This window comes from Camelina sativa, chromosome 6 (assembly GCF_000633955.1).
Source record: "Camelina sativa cultivar DH55 chromosome 6, Cs, whole genome shotgun sequence".
NCBI classification, from domain to species: domain Eukaryota; kingdom Viridiplantae; phylum Streptophyta; class Magnoliopsida; order Brassicales; family Brassicaceae; genus Camelina; species Camelina sativa.
The window spans coordinates 10,646,074-10,659,300 of NC_025690.1; positions in this window are offsets into that span (position 1 = coordinate 10,646,074).

Genomic DNA, 13,227 nt, shown 5'->3' on the forward strand with positions numbered 1-13,227 from the left:
TGTCATGCCTGCTCAACCATGTTTCTCTAGCGAGAGCTGGGTATGGAAGTGGTTGAGTCTGAGTAGCTTTTACCAAGAGATTGGATTAGCTAAGTTTTGATGTTCGTTGTCTAGGGACAGATTGCTTGTGGCATGTTAAACACTTTGTAGACTAGGAGACTTCACCGACATCAATTACTCCCATCCTTAGGACCTCTTTCTTTCTGAATTTTATTACATTCCTGAGACTGTTTCATTTCTTGCCTTTTAGTTCATGCTTAGACTCGTTTTTGTTTTTATTCATTTTTGCTTCTTGTCATACATTTTCGTTTCTAGTTCTGTGACTCATTTCCGTTTTGCACTCTGATCACTATAAGATTGTTAGACATAAAAACACTCTTTTTGAATTGGCATAACTTGTGATTTCTTGATTGCATCTTGAGTGGTAGCAACATCCCATTTGGATTGACACCTTAAGTACTACAACTGCATAAGGTTAATTGAACCTGCTAGGACATACAAAAATCCTAATATCAATTTGGCGCCGTTGCCATTTGGGATTCATTTTGCTACATTTAAGATTTCAAGTTTTGCAAGATTAAGTTCTATCCCACTTATCATTCTGAGTACTGACTTGTTTTGGTTGTCTGCTTGTTTGTTTTGCATCTCAGGAACATGTTTATTGCAACGTTGCATGCACACCAGATCAAGAGGACATCAGAACCTCCTTCCTGCTATCGACGATATCAACCGGTTACAAAGACTACGACAAGCTCGTCAACTCACTCATCATCCCGCACCCGTCACAATGGAACAACCGAATGGACCACATCCGGGACCGCGAAACATTGGTGCTGGGGATGCACCGAACACTCACACTCAGCGTGCTAGAATCGTCCCTCCCGCAGTGCAGAACAATAACTTCGAAATCAAAAGTGGTCTGATCTCCATGATCCAAGGAAACAAGTTTCACGGGTTACCTATGGAGGATCCACTCGACCACTTGGACGAGTTTGACCGCCTGTGCAGTTTCACCAAGATCAACGGCGTGAGTGAGGATGGTTACAAGTTGCGCCTCTTCCCATTCTCCCTGGGAGACAAGGCTCATCAATGGGAGAAAAACCTTCCCAAGGGATCAATCACCACCTGGGATGGTTGCAAGAAACCATTCTTGGCCAAGTTTTTCTCCAAGTCCAGAACAGCACGTCTTAGGAATGAGATTTCCAGCTTTACTCAGAAGAGCTCAGAATCATTCGGTGAAGCCTGGGAGCGTTTCAAGGGTTACCATAGCCAGTGTCCACACCATGGTTTCAGCAATGAGTCACTGCTGAGCACTCTCTACCGTGGTGTACTACCAAAGATCCGTATGCTGCTTGACACTGCTTCTAATGGTAATTTCCTGAACAAAGACGTTGAGGAAGGATGGCAACTGGTGGAGAATCTCGCTCAGTCTGACGGCAACTACAATGAAGACTATGACCGCACAGTTCGCGGTGACGCTGGGTTTGAGGAGAAGTACAAGGAAGACCTCAAGAATGTCAATGAGAAGCTTGACCGTATCTTGCTAAGCCAGCAGAGGAGCGTCCACTTTGTATCTGAGGATGACCCTTTCCAAGTTCCAGATGGGGAGGGTGAGCAGAATTAGGAGATCAGCTATGTCCAGAATCAAGGTGGGTACAACAAAGGTTACAACGAATACAAGACAAACCCTAATTTGTCTTACCGAAGTAACAATGTTGCCAATCCACAAGATCAGGTGTATCCCCCTCAACAACAACCGTAAGGTCAACAAAAATCTTTTGTGCCTTACAATCCGGGATTCGTTCCCAAACAACAATTCCAGTAAGGTTACCAGGCTCCCTCAGGACCAACGCCAGGATTCCGCCCTCAACAAGTTCAGCCTACTAGAGCCCCAGATCAAGAAATGAAGCAAATTATGCAACAACTTCTTCAGGGTCAAGCTAGCGGTTCTATGGATACTGCTAAGAAGTTTGCTGATCTTAGTCAGAGGATGGAATCTTCCTGCAATGATCTGAACGTCAAATTCGAAGATATAAGTACCTGGAAGGCCATCTCAAAACTGCTCTGACCAAGGATGGATAAGGAGGGTTCCTGAATGAGGAGACCACTTGTTACAAAAATCTGCTAGACTCCCACAGAGAAGCAGATGGACAAGAGGAGTTCGAGCAGCTATCTAACGCAAATGAGGTATGTGAAGTTGAGACAGGGAGATCAGAATGTGATATCTCCCACTCGACCGATGTCAAGACCCAACTCGAGACACCGACACCCCGTTCGATCGAGGCGCACCCCTCCCACTCGACAGAGATCATTCCAGACCCCCATGTTGACGACTTGTCGGAACTGAAAGCTCCAAAGGTATAACTCAAAACTATCCCTTCCGGACTCATGTACGTTTTTCTGGGAAACAATTCTACTTATCCTGTCATAGTGAATGCTAGGTTGAGTGATGATGAATTGAGGTTGCTAGTAACTGAGCTTAAGAAGTATAGAAAGGCTATAGGTTATTCCTTAGATGATATCAAGAGAATCTCACCTAGTCTTTTCACACATAGGATCAATCTTGAAAATGAGTCTTATGCTAGCATTGAACCCCAAAGGAGATTAAATCCTAACCTGAAGGAAGTAGTAAAGAAAGAGATCTTAAAACTGCTTGATGTTGGAGTTATCTATCTTATCACTGATAGTACATGGGTATCTCCAGTGCACTGTGTACCTAAAAAGAGGGGAATTACTGTGATCAAAAACGAAAAAAATGAGTTAATCCCAACTAGAACTATCACAGGACATAGGATGTGCATAGACTATAGGAAGTTAAATGTTGTATCTAGGAAGGATCATTTTCCTCTCCCTTTCATTGATCAAATGTTAGAAAGATTAGCTAGTCACCCCTACTACTGTTTCCTTGATGGGTATAGTGGATTCTTCCAGATCCCTATCCACCCAAATGATCAGGAACAGACAACATTTACTTGTCCTTATGGTACATTTGCCTACAGACGCATGCCATTTGGTGTGTGTAATGCTCCTGCTACCTTTCAGAGTTGCATGACGTCAATATTTTCGGATCTGATTGAGGAGTCAGTGGAAGTATTTGTGGACAACTTCTCTGTATACGGTTCCACTTTCTCCTCCTGTTTGTTAAATCTGTGCAGGGTATTGACGCGATATGAGGAGACGAACCTAGTGCTGAACTGGGAAAAGTGCCACTTCATGGTCGAAGAAGGAATCTTCCTGGGAAACAAGATCTCTAAGAAAGGAATTGAGGTTGACAAAGCTAAGATTGAGGTCATGGTTCAGCTTCAACCACCTAAGATAATTAAGGACATCAGAAGTTTTCTGGGACATGCTGGGTTTTACAGGAGATTCATCAAAGACTTCTCAAAAATTGCAAGACCATTGACAAGGTTGCTGTGCAAGGAGGTGAAGTTCGAATTTGATGCAGCTTGCTTAGAAGCCTTCAGCAAGATCAAGAAGGCCTTGGTTTCAGCTCCAATAGTACAAGCTCCAAATTGGGATCACCCTTTTGAGATCATGTGTGATGCTTCAGACTTCGCTGTTGGAGCTATTCTGGGACAGCGTATTGACAAGATGTTCCATGTTATCTACTACGCAAGTGACATCTTGGACGAGACTCAAGGAAGATATGCAACCACAGAGAAGGAGCTCTTAGCAGTTGTATTTGCATTCGAAAAATTTAGGAGTTACCTTGTGGGCTCAAAAGTCATAGTGTATACCGACCATGCTGCTTTGAGACACATCTATTCAAAGAAGGATACCAAGCCAAGATTGTTGATGGATTCTGCTACTTCAGGAGTTTGACATGGAGATAGTTGACAAGAAAGGCATAGAAAACAGAGTTGCAGATAACTTGTCAAGAATGAGGATTGAAGATGCTGTTCCAATTGATGACTCAATGCCCGAGGAACAACTTCTGGTCGCCCAGGTTTGTGAGCAGATGCATGACATAGAGCTTGACAACCTGAGAATCAGATGCATGGCGATCACTTCTGAGACTGCACCATGGTATGCAGATGTCGTGAATTACAAGGTATGTGAAGAAGTTCCTAACGACATGGATCCTTACAAGAAGAAGAAGCTTCTCAGAGAGGTCAACCACTACTTCTGGGATGAACCCTATCTGTACAAGAGAGGTTCTGACGGTCTGTTCAGAAGATGCATAGCAGAAGGGGAAGTGCAGGAAGTGCTTGAGCACTGTCACGGTTCCACCTATGGAGGCCATTTCGCCACATTCAAGATAGCTCAGAAAGTTCTCCAAGCGGGTCTCTGGTGGCCAACCTTGTTCAAAGACGCTCAAGGTTTCATCACTAAGTGTGATGCTTGTCAGAGGAGGGGCAACATCACAAGGAGGAACGAGATGTCCCAGAATCCGATCCTGGAAGTAGAGATATTTGATGTTTAGGGAATAGACTTCATGGGACCTTTCAACCCTCTGTCTAATGGTAATGTCTACATTCTGGTAGCAGTTGATTACATTTCCAAGTGGGTCGAAGCCATTGTCAGTCCTACCAATGATCACAAGGTTGTTCTGAAGTTGTTCAAAAGTATAATATTTCCAAGGTATGGGATACCCAGAGCAGTGATAAGCGATGGTGGATCTCACTTCGTTAACAAGGTGTTTGAGAGTATGCTGAAAAAGTATGGGATCAAGCACAAGGTATCTACTGCGTATCATCCTCAGACTAGCGGACAGGTTGAAGTCTCGAATAAGCAAATCAAGGGAATCTTGTCAAGAATTGTTGGGGTTTCGAAGAAAGATTGGTCCATTAAGCTGGACGAAACTCTTTGGGCGTACAGAACAGCATACAAGACGCCAGTAGGCAGAACACCATTTTCGCTGATATATGGTAAAGCATGTCCTCTCCCTGTGGAGGTTGATTACAAGGCACTTTGGGCTATCAAGCTGCTGAACTTGGATATTGATACAGCTCAGGCTAAGAGGACTCTTGATCTACATGAGTTGGAAGAAATCAGACTTGATGCCTATGAGAGCTCAAAGATTTACAAAGAAAGAACCAAGAATTTTCATGATAAGAAAATTGTTGTCAAGGAGCTCCAAGCTGGAGATCAGGTTTTGCTGTTTAATTCCAGACTTAAGTTATTTCCTGGAAAGCTTAAGTCTAGGTGGACTGGACCTTTTTGACGTCAAGGAAGTTCTGCTTTTCGGAGCCATCACTCTTCTGAACAAGGATGGTAGCGAGTTCACTATAAATGGTCAGAGAGTCAAGAAATATTTAGCTGATCAAGTCCGACCAGAGGGGTCTTCTGTGCTCCTCTATGAACCCCAGAAGGCATAAAAAGCTGAAAAGTCAAGCTAGAGACTTTAAACAAGCTCACTTGGGAGGAAGTCCCAAAGGTATCACTGTAATATTCTTTTAGTATCCTTGTGTTTTTTTGGTTTTCTAGTGTTCAGGAATCAACAGAAGGGAGTCAAAGCAACATAAAAAATGCAGTCAAAATAGTGAGTGAAGTCAGGAAAATTTACAGAAGGGATAAAGCACAAAAANAAAAAAAAAAAAAAAAAGTAGAGTTTATTGGTTTTATGCGAGAATAGAAGGCTGAATAGAGGGGGAATCTTAATTATTGGGTTTTGTCACTCCTTTCCTCTCATCCACGTGCTAGACATATCACCCTCCTTCACCCTCTGTTCCCCACCACAAGACATATCACCTTTATGTCTCATCTACCCCCATCATCCCACCATCACTCTTCTTTTCTCCTCCACCTACACGACATATCACCCCTTTTATTCCTACTTGCTTGTTTGAAGAAGCTCGCCGTCGACTTCACCCGCTCAAGCCATCGTCAAAATCCCGCCCGACCAACATGTTCTCGTCGTCATTGTCGTTCGTCACTACTCGCATCAGGACCAGTCCACTCGACCCGACGAAGAAACATCACTCGATCCAACATCCTCTCACTCGATCATTGCCGCTGCTCCACGCTCGCTTCAACACTGCCATTCGTCTCTCCCGTTCATCACTGCTGCCTAACCCCGCACTTCCGACCTCGTCCACGACTCTGCAATCGAGCCAACTCCGGACCAGTAAATCGAGCCGCTCTTTTAACTCACGCAATCGGGCCGCTTGACTACCATTCCGAACCCTCATCTCGATCCGTCACCATCTCAACATCAATCGAGCCGGTTTCACCTCCCCAATCGAGCCGGTTTCACCTTCACTCGAGCTGACAACATCAAGTCTCACTCGAACAAACGTCTCGAACCACATCTGTGTCCCATTCGAGTCACCACCAAAATACGCTCGAGCTGCGTTATTCTCGCCTGTCCGACCACCGCAATCGAGCCAACTCTGCTGCACACGCTCGTTTGGATTATCCTCTCTTTGCACTTTACAGTTTTAAACTTCATAATTGCTTTTGTCACTTGTGCACTAACATATTAACGCACAGCTTTGAGTTTATAATGTCTCAGCGGAGCAGAAAGAGTACTGAGCTAATAGAAGAAATGCGAGATGCATATGTTTGTAAGGCTGGAGAGCGCTCATCGCCTAAGTCTATGGCGAAGCGCTTCTTAGAAATGAAAAACATGGTCGGCGGAGTTGTTGGTGGTTCAGACCAAGCGGCGGGGTCAAGCAGACCAACCAATCCGCTCACTAAGAGCAAGAGTCGCGGGAAGAGACCAGCACAAGCTTCTAACTCGAGAGAGGAAGGAAGTGATTATGAACAAGAGGAACCTGAGCTGCGTTCCAGACAAGCTCCCAGGAAGTCTGTAAGACGGAAATCAACCGAGACTAAACTGACTCCCATGGAATATTACGAGCTGTTTCAGCAGTTGGAGTTCAGCGGAACAAGATACCCTCATGTTGAAACCATGGAGCAACTCGGGATTGCGGAGGATGTTCAGTACCTATTTAGGCGATGCCATCAGGAGCGACTCATGAACACCCCCAAGAATGGATACAAAGAGGAGACTATCCAGTTTCTCTCTACCTTAGAGATGCACTTGTACGCGGATGAGCTAGGCATGATGTCTGATGGAGGGCTGGGATACATTACCTTTCGCGTTCATGGTCAATTGTACACCCTTGCTTTCAGAACCATTGAAGAGATTTTTGGATTTCCCGGCGGAACGGAGACTACGCCGCAGTTCGACCGGAACGAAATATCAGCACTCTGGGCGACGTTTGGAAGCACGCCCACATTCACTTCATCGAAAACAAAAGCGTTGAACCTGAGAAGTCCAGTGCTGCGTTACTTCCAGAAGGCAGTGGCCAATGCATTCTACGCTAAGGAAATTAAGGGATACATCACGAACAGCGAGCTCGAGATGATTGATCTAGAGCTTAAAGGACTCTCATTCACGGCAATGGATGGCACCGAGCTGCAAGGTGACACGTCCAATACTTTTGTCTCGCTCTACCTCCTTAACTACATGACGTCATACAAAACCTTGGTCTTGAGACTCAACAGCAACAACTCTCCCGGAGTGATGTGTATGGGCGGCGTGGTGACTTGGTTTCTTGAGGCAGCTGGTGTCCCATTACATTCCAAGCCACACTCACCACGCTGGATCGACTTGAACAACCTGCGGCAGTTGCGTACTCTGGAGAGGGGTCTGAGGCAGGGACGTTTGATTTACAAGTTTGTGCATCCGGAGGCCGGTGCCTCGAGATTACTCCTGCCTTGCGTCGAGCAGACTACTATCTTGAGGGGTGAACATGTAGAGTTCATACCTCCCACGGACACTCTGTACGAGTCCGGGGATGAGGTGCAGCGGGTAGAGATTGCAGACGTTGAAGCAGAGGTCAAGCCAATGGAAGAAGACACCGAGGAGTACCGTCCAGAGCAGTTCTACTTCGAGGAGTACTCAGACCCGAGAATGGCTAAGGGTGTCAGAGCAGCTCATCAACGCCTCAACCAGCTTCTGCGATGGGGGAAAGCCAGAGACAAGGCGCCAGCAGCTTCACCAAGACTATCAAGGGCTTCATGCGCAAGTTTAGCTGCTCGACTTCCACAACCGCTATCCCTAGGTCTATCCCCAAGGACACTAGACCAATGTCAGGATGCCCTTCCGCGACCCTAGCGCGAACACCTTCTCCGAACCCTTCTCCAGCACGTCAATCTTCATATGTACCCCGGGAGCATCAGCCCTCACTCGTTCCTTCACGCCACTCGTCACACGAGTCTAGGGAGAGACGGAGACGTGGTTCGTGAGGTTCCAGAGCCTCTTCTAGTCGGCGATCAGCGCGTCGTTCTGCAGCTCAAACTGAGCAAGAGGTTGTGCAGCGAGATGAAGGTCAAGGTGATTATCAGGGTATGCAGGAGGTTGAGCAGCAAGTCGAACATCAAGACGATCATCAGCCTACCGAGGTGGTAGTGTCGGACCATGGTGCGTCTAGAGTCGACGACATGCAGTGTGATGACCAGCCAAACACAATTCAGAACACGCCGGCGGTTGAGGTCACTCCCACAGATCCAGATCAAGGCGAGGGACAAAGCCAGTACAACGCTCCTCCTTGGGCGAGCACCGACTCGTTCTTCTACTACTGAGGTACTCCTACCTTTCCTTTGTATATACCATTTCATACCTGCATTGTTTCTGTTGTGATTCTCAAATCCTTCTGCAAATTTTTCTTACACAGGAGATTGTGTAATTTAAGTTTGGGGGAGGGTTTGAAATGATGTATCTGATGTTGTGTTATGTGATTCTTATTTCATATTTTTGTATCATATCATGTGCGAGTCTGCATTCATTTATTTGCATAGAAAAACCAAAAAAAAATTGAAAAAAAAATCGAAAATTTTGACAAAAACAGAGTGTGTTCATGTAGCTTGCATATAGGGTTGTTGCATTTAGCATAGGGGTTGATGATGATTGTAACCTTGGTAGCATGCTGAATTCAATAGTATAGGATCAAGGCCCTTGTTATTAGTTCTTTCATGCATATTGATTGAACTTGAAATTGTAAGATTGAAGCATGTTTTGAATTGATATCATTCCCTATCTACCTGAACCTAATCTTGACTTGCAATTATCCTGTTATGCATTGAAATTGAACTCATAGATACCACATACATATTTGGATTATCTTTCTCCTTTTTACCACCCTTGTTAATCCAAGTAGCTGATTCCCATCTTTGGAACAGCTCCCTGCACCCTTAACCAACCCTTCTTTCAAGCCAATTGTATTCTTGAGTGTCAGGCCTTTTTCCGAGTTGAGCTTGTTAGAAAGTTTTAGGTTTTAACCGACAAGAGTAGGATCATGTGTAGTTTTAGTTCGCGTTATCCGGACTAGTAGGACTAGGTGAGAACTTGATCTTGGGCATTGGGTATGGATTTGTGCAGAAAAGTGAAGAGTAAAAAGAAAGTAAAGGGTAGAAAGTCTTTAGGAGGGGGATGTGTTTTCAAGGTTTACAAGTCTAGTAAAGGATTTGGGTTGAGCAAAATAATGAGTTACTGGTTCTGGGCATAAAATGAAAAGATTAGACAAAGAAAAGAAAGTAAAATGTTTAAGATGTCTAGAGTCCTTAGAAGAAAAGAAAAAAAAGAACCTAACTGATAATAAAGATTTCCCAATCCGCTAGAATAATAAGAATTGAGCTCCTCCTAAGACCGAGTCTAAAGAATGAAAGAATGGGTTTGAGATGAAGTGTCTGATGAAGGGTAGAGATAGGACCAACTTCGATTTGGAATGTTCTTTGGGTAGACAGGGCGCTGCTCTTGTATGCATTAGTTGGTTTCAACCTTTAGCATTCTCTTAAGCTCAACTCCTTTTCGTGAGAGAACCTTGTTCTGTATTGATAAAACCACTTGAGAAGGAGACCATCTATGTCTCTGACCTTTCGCCCTAGCCAAATGAGTTCAATGACATTGCTTAGCTTGATTCACGGTTTTCTGTTAATGAATGTTAAAGGGAATGATTGATAGGATTGCATGTGTAGATTAAAGAATTAAAGTTCTTTCACCATGCATCATAGAACTAAAAACAAGGACCTTGATTGTAACTACTCAATCCATTTATCTAGGATAACTAGTCATTTTGCATCTCCTTAGCATGCATTTGTCATACATTTAGTTAGGATAATCAATCATTTTGCATTATTTTAGAACCTCTTTTATACACTTTGCATGTTTAGAAAGTTTTTGCATCATCCTTGCATGCATTGTGCATTTCGAAGTATTTCAGGTGTTTATGAGACATCGGAGATGCACATAATCGAGCCACTCTCAACCTCCTCAATCGAGACACTCTCAACCTCCACAATCGAGCCACTCTCGACCTATGCAATCGAGCCACTCTCAGGGCACCAGTCGGACCACTCAATCGAGCCATCACTCGAGCCACCGGTCTAGGGATTCAGCTTTTGACGTCTTCATCAAAGTTGTATAGAATTGAGTCATCTTTCCAATGCCGTTTATTTCAAGCCAATCGAAGGTGTGGTTCAAGAGTTAGCATCGTTTTAGAAGATGCGTATACACCCAGCTCGAACCACTTTCACCGACCATGCTCGAGCCATTTTCACTCGCACGGCTCGACCCACTCCTACTCACACCAATCAAGCCACTGGAAGCACACGGACGAAATCACGCATGCTAGGAAGACGCTCCGTCTGACACGCATGCCAGGAAGACGCTCCGTCTGACACGCTTCAGGAGACTCCCGAACCGACGCTCTATCTTGTCGTTTTAAGTTTTAGGGATTCACACGTTTTTACTATATATACATTTTGTTATGTCTTGGTTTAGGACATCTCATCTTTTATCTCATTTTCGTTTTTGTTCTTAAGGTTAACCTAGCCACCTAAAAACGTTCTCAGACTTGTAATCCGACATCTCCGAGTTTATTCAGTATTTTCATTTGATTCCTTCTACAAAGTTGTTCTTCTCATTTTTATCTATCTTATTATGCTTGGTTCAATGTTTTCTGTGTTTATATCTTGGATAATAATTTTCGGATCTGAGTAGTGTAGTAGTCCTTGAGGATGGGATAGATTAGGTGGAGGATCTTAGGATGCAGAGTGTTTAAGTTTTGATTTTATGATTCCCTTCTGGACTAGTGTTAGAAATACTAGTTTCTCTCTGATCAATTAGAATTAGGTTCGAGAAATTTCCACACCCAAAAGGTGATTGATGAAATGTCTGACCAACTAGTGCCAGAGACTTACGTACCTAGCCTAAGAGATTAGTTGTCTAGGATGTTTGTTGACATGGACGAACTTGTTTGTCATGCCTGCTCAACCATGTTTCTCTAGCGAGAGCTGGGTATGGAAGTGGTTGAGTCTGAGTAGCTTTTACCAAGAGATTGGATTAGCTAAGTTGTGATGTTCGTTGTCTAGGGACAGATTGCTTAGGACCTCTTTCTTTCTGAATTTTATTACATTCCTGAGACTTTTTCATTTCTTGCCTTTTAGTTCATGCTTAGACTCGTTTTTTTTTTTTATTCATTTTCGCTTCTTGTCATACATTTTCGTTTCTAGTTATGTGACTCATTTCCATTTTGCACTCTGATCACTCTAAGATTGTTAGACATAAAAACACTCTTTTTGAATTGGCTTAACTTGTGATTTCTTGATTGCATCTTGAGTGGTAGCAACATCCCATTTGGATTGACACCTTAAGTACTACAACTACATAAGGTTAATTGAACCTGCTAGGACATACAAAAATCCTAGTATCTTGGGAAATGAGCATATGTCCGGTTCCCCGTGGCTACCCTGCTGGTCGGGTAGGCCCGTGTATTAAACGGCGTTGAAGAAATTAGGCTATACTGGTCATGTCTCCATCACTGGCCTCGGCATCTTAACAGAAAACACAGTAAAGAGTTTACTAGCAGAGGTTATGGAACCAAGTGGAGGAAAGCCAACGATACACTTCCGGTCGAGCAAGATAGAGCAAGTTTGAGATTTTAAGAGAATAATGGAAGGTTTCACTCAAAGTGGTGCACTTCTGCTTCATGGTATACAATATGGAATCATATATTTTCTCAAAGAGACGCCACTAGAATCACGTCAACACTCTCCAACCATGGCTTTACAGTTTCCAGGACGAAATTTTTTAAGAGGAAGGATATGATATGATCATGAGACCATCCAAGACGACGCTTGAGTCTTGCTCAACACGAACAAAGTCAAATATCAACTCTTCCAAACAAACTACTATTTGGGATACATTCTTACCTCATCTAGAGCGTATCTCGAGGTCGAATCAGTCCAATAATAGTTCAAATGAAGGAGGTATTCATCTTACAAATCAGGTGATCTCATGGCTATGCGATTTGGACCTACGAGCATTCAACAGAGGATTCCGACCAAGTCAAAAGGATTCAAGATATGAACCAAACGGTTCTGGAATCTTGATATGATCCATTCCATAACCACGGAGAATTAGAATCACATTGAGATTAGTTCATATGTGAAAGATATGGATATTCCAAGTCAGTGGATCTATATCAGTCCAAATGTCACGTCTGATCCAAAGATCCTATTACACAGATCAACTCAGAAACAATTTCGACATGAAACCACTTGGAGGAACTTAATGGATATCTTACGTTTCCAACAAAGCCAAGAACACAAGATCTGGCCAACAAAGCCAAGAACACAAGATCTGGCCAACAAACCACAAAATTTATGTTTCATTTTCCAAAGGAGGTCAACCTAGTTATTCACATGAAGAGTTTTAGGTCTAGATGGTTTAGGTGCTTCCAGAATTATGTTTGGCAATCAGAAGGTGAAGAAATGGTACAGCCCATGTTGTTTCTCATCAGCAAGTTGGACCAAAGAGTCAAAGAGAGAAAATATCAAGGAAACCCTTAATGGGTCAATTCAAGAGCTTATGACCAAAGAGAGCATGTGAAATTCTATTGGGGATGGTCTATCAAGTTTAGTCTACTTTGAGCCTAATTCAAGTCCAAGAAATCCCAAAATAATCACTTTATTTTGTGGTCAAAGAGAGATACGAAAATGGAGTTAACTCACCTTGGGAAGGAAACATGCACCAAGAGTTAGATCTTCATTCAACCTACTATCTTTATTGTCTTTTTAGTTTCAAGAAATACTTGGCTTTGTTACCAAGTTTTGCAATCCCTATATAAACGCATTTAATCTTATTTGAGAATCATCAATCAATTTTCCTTTTCATTTTAAAAATCTATCTCTTTGTTCTTTGTCTAGAACATTTCTTTGTTTCTTGGTGTGTATAATCCAAGCAACAGTCTCCTCTTGCTAGACTAGTGTGTCATATCT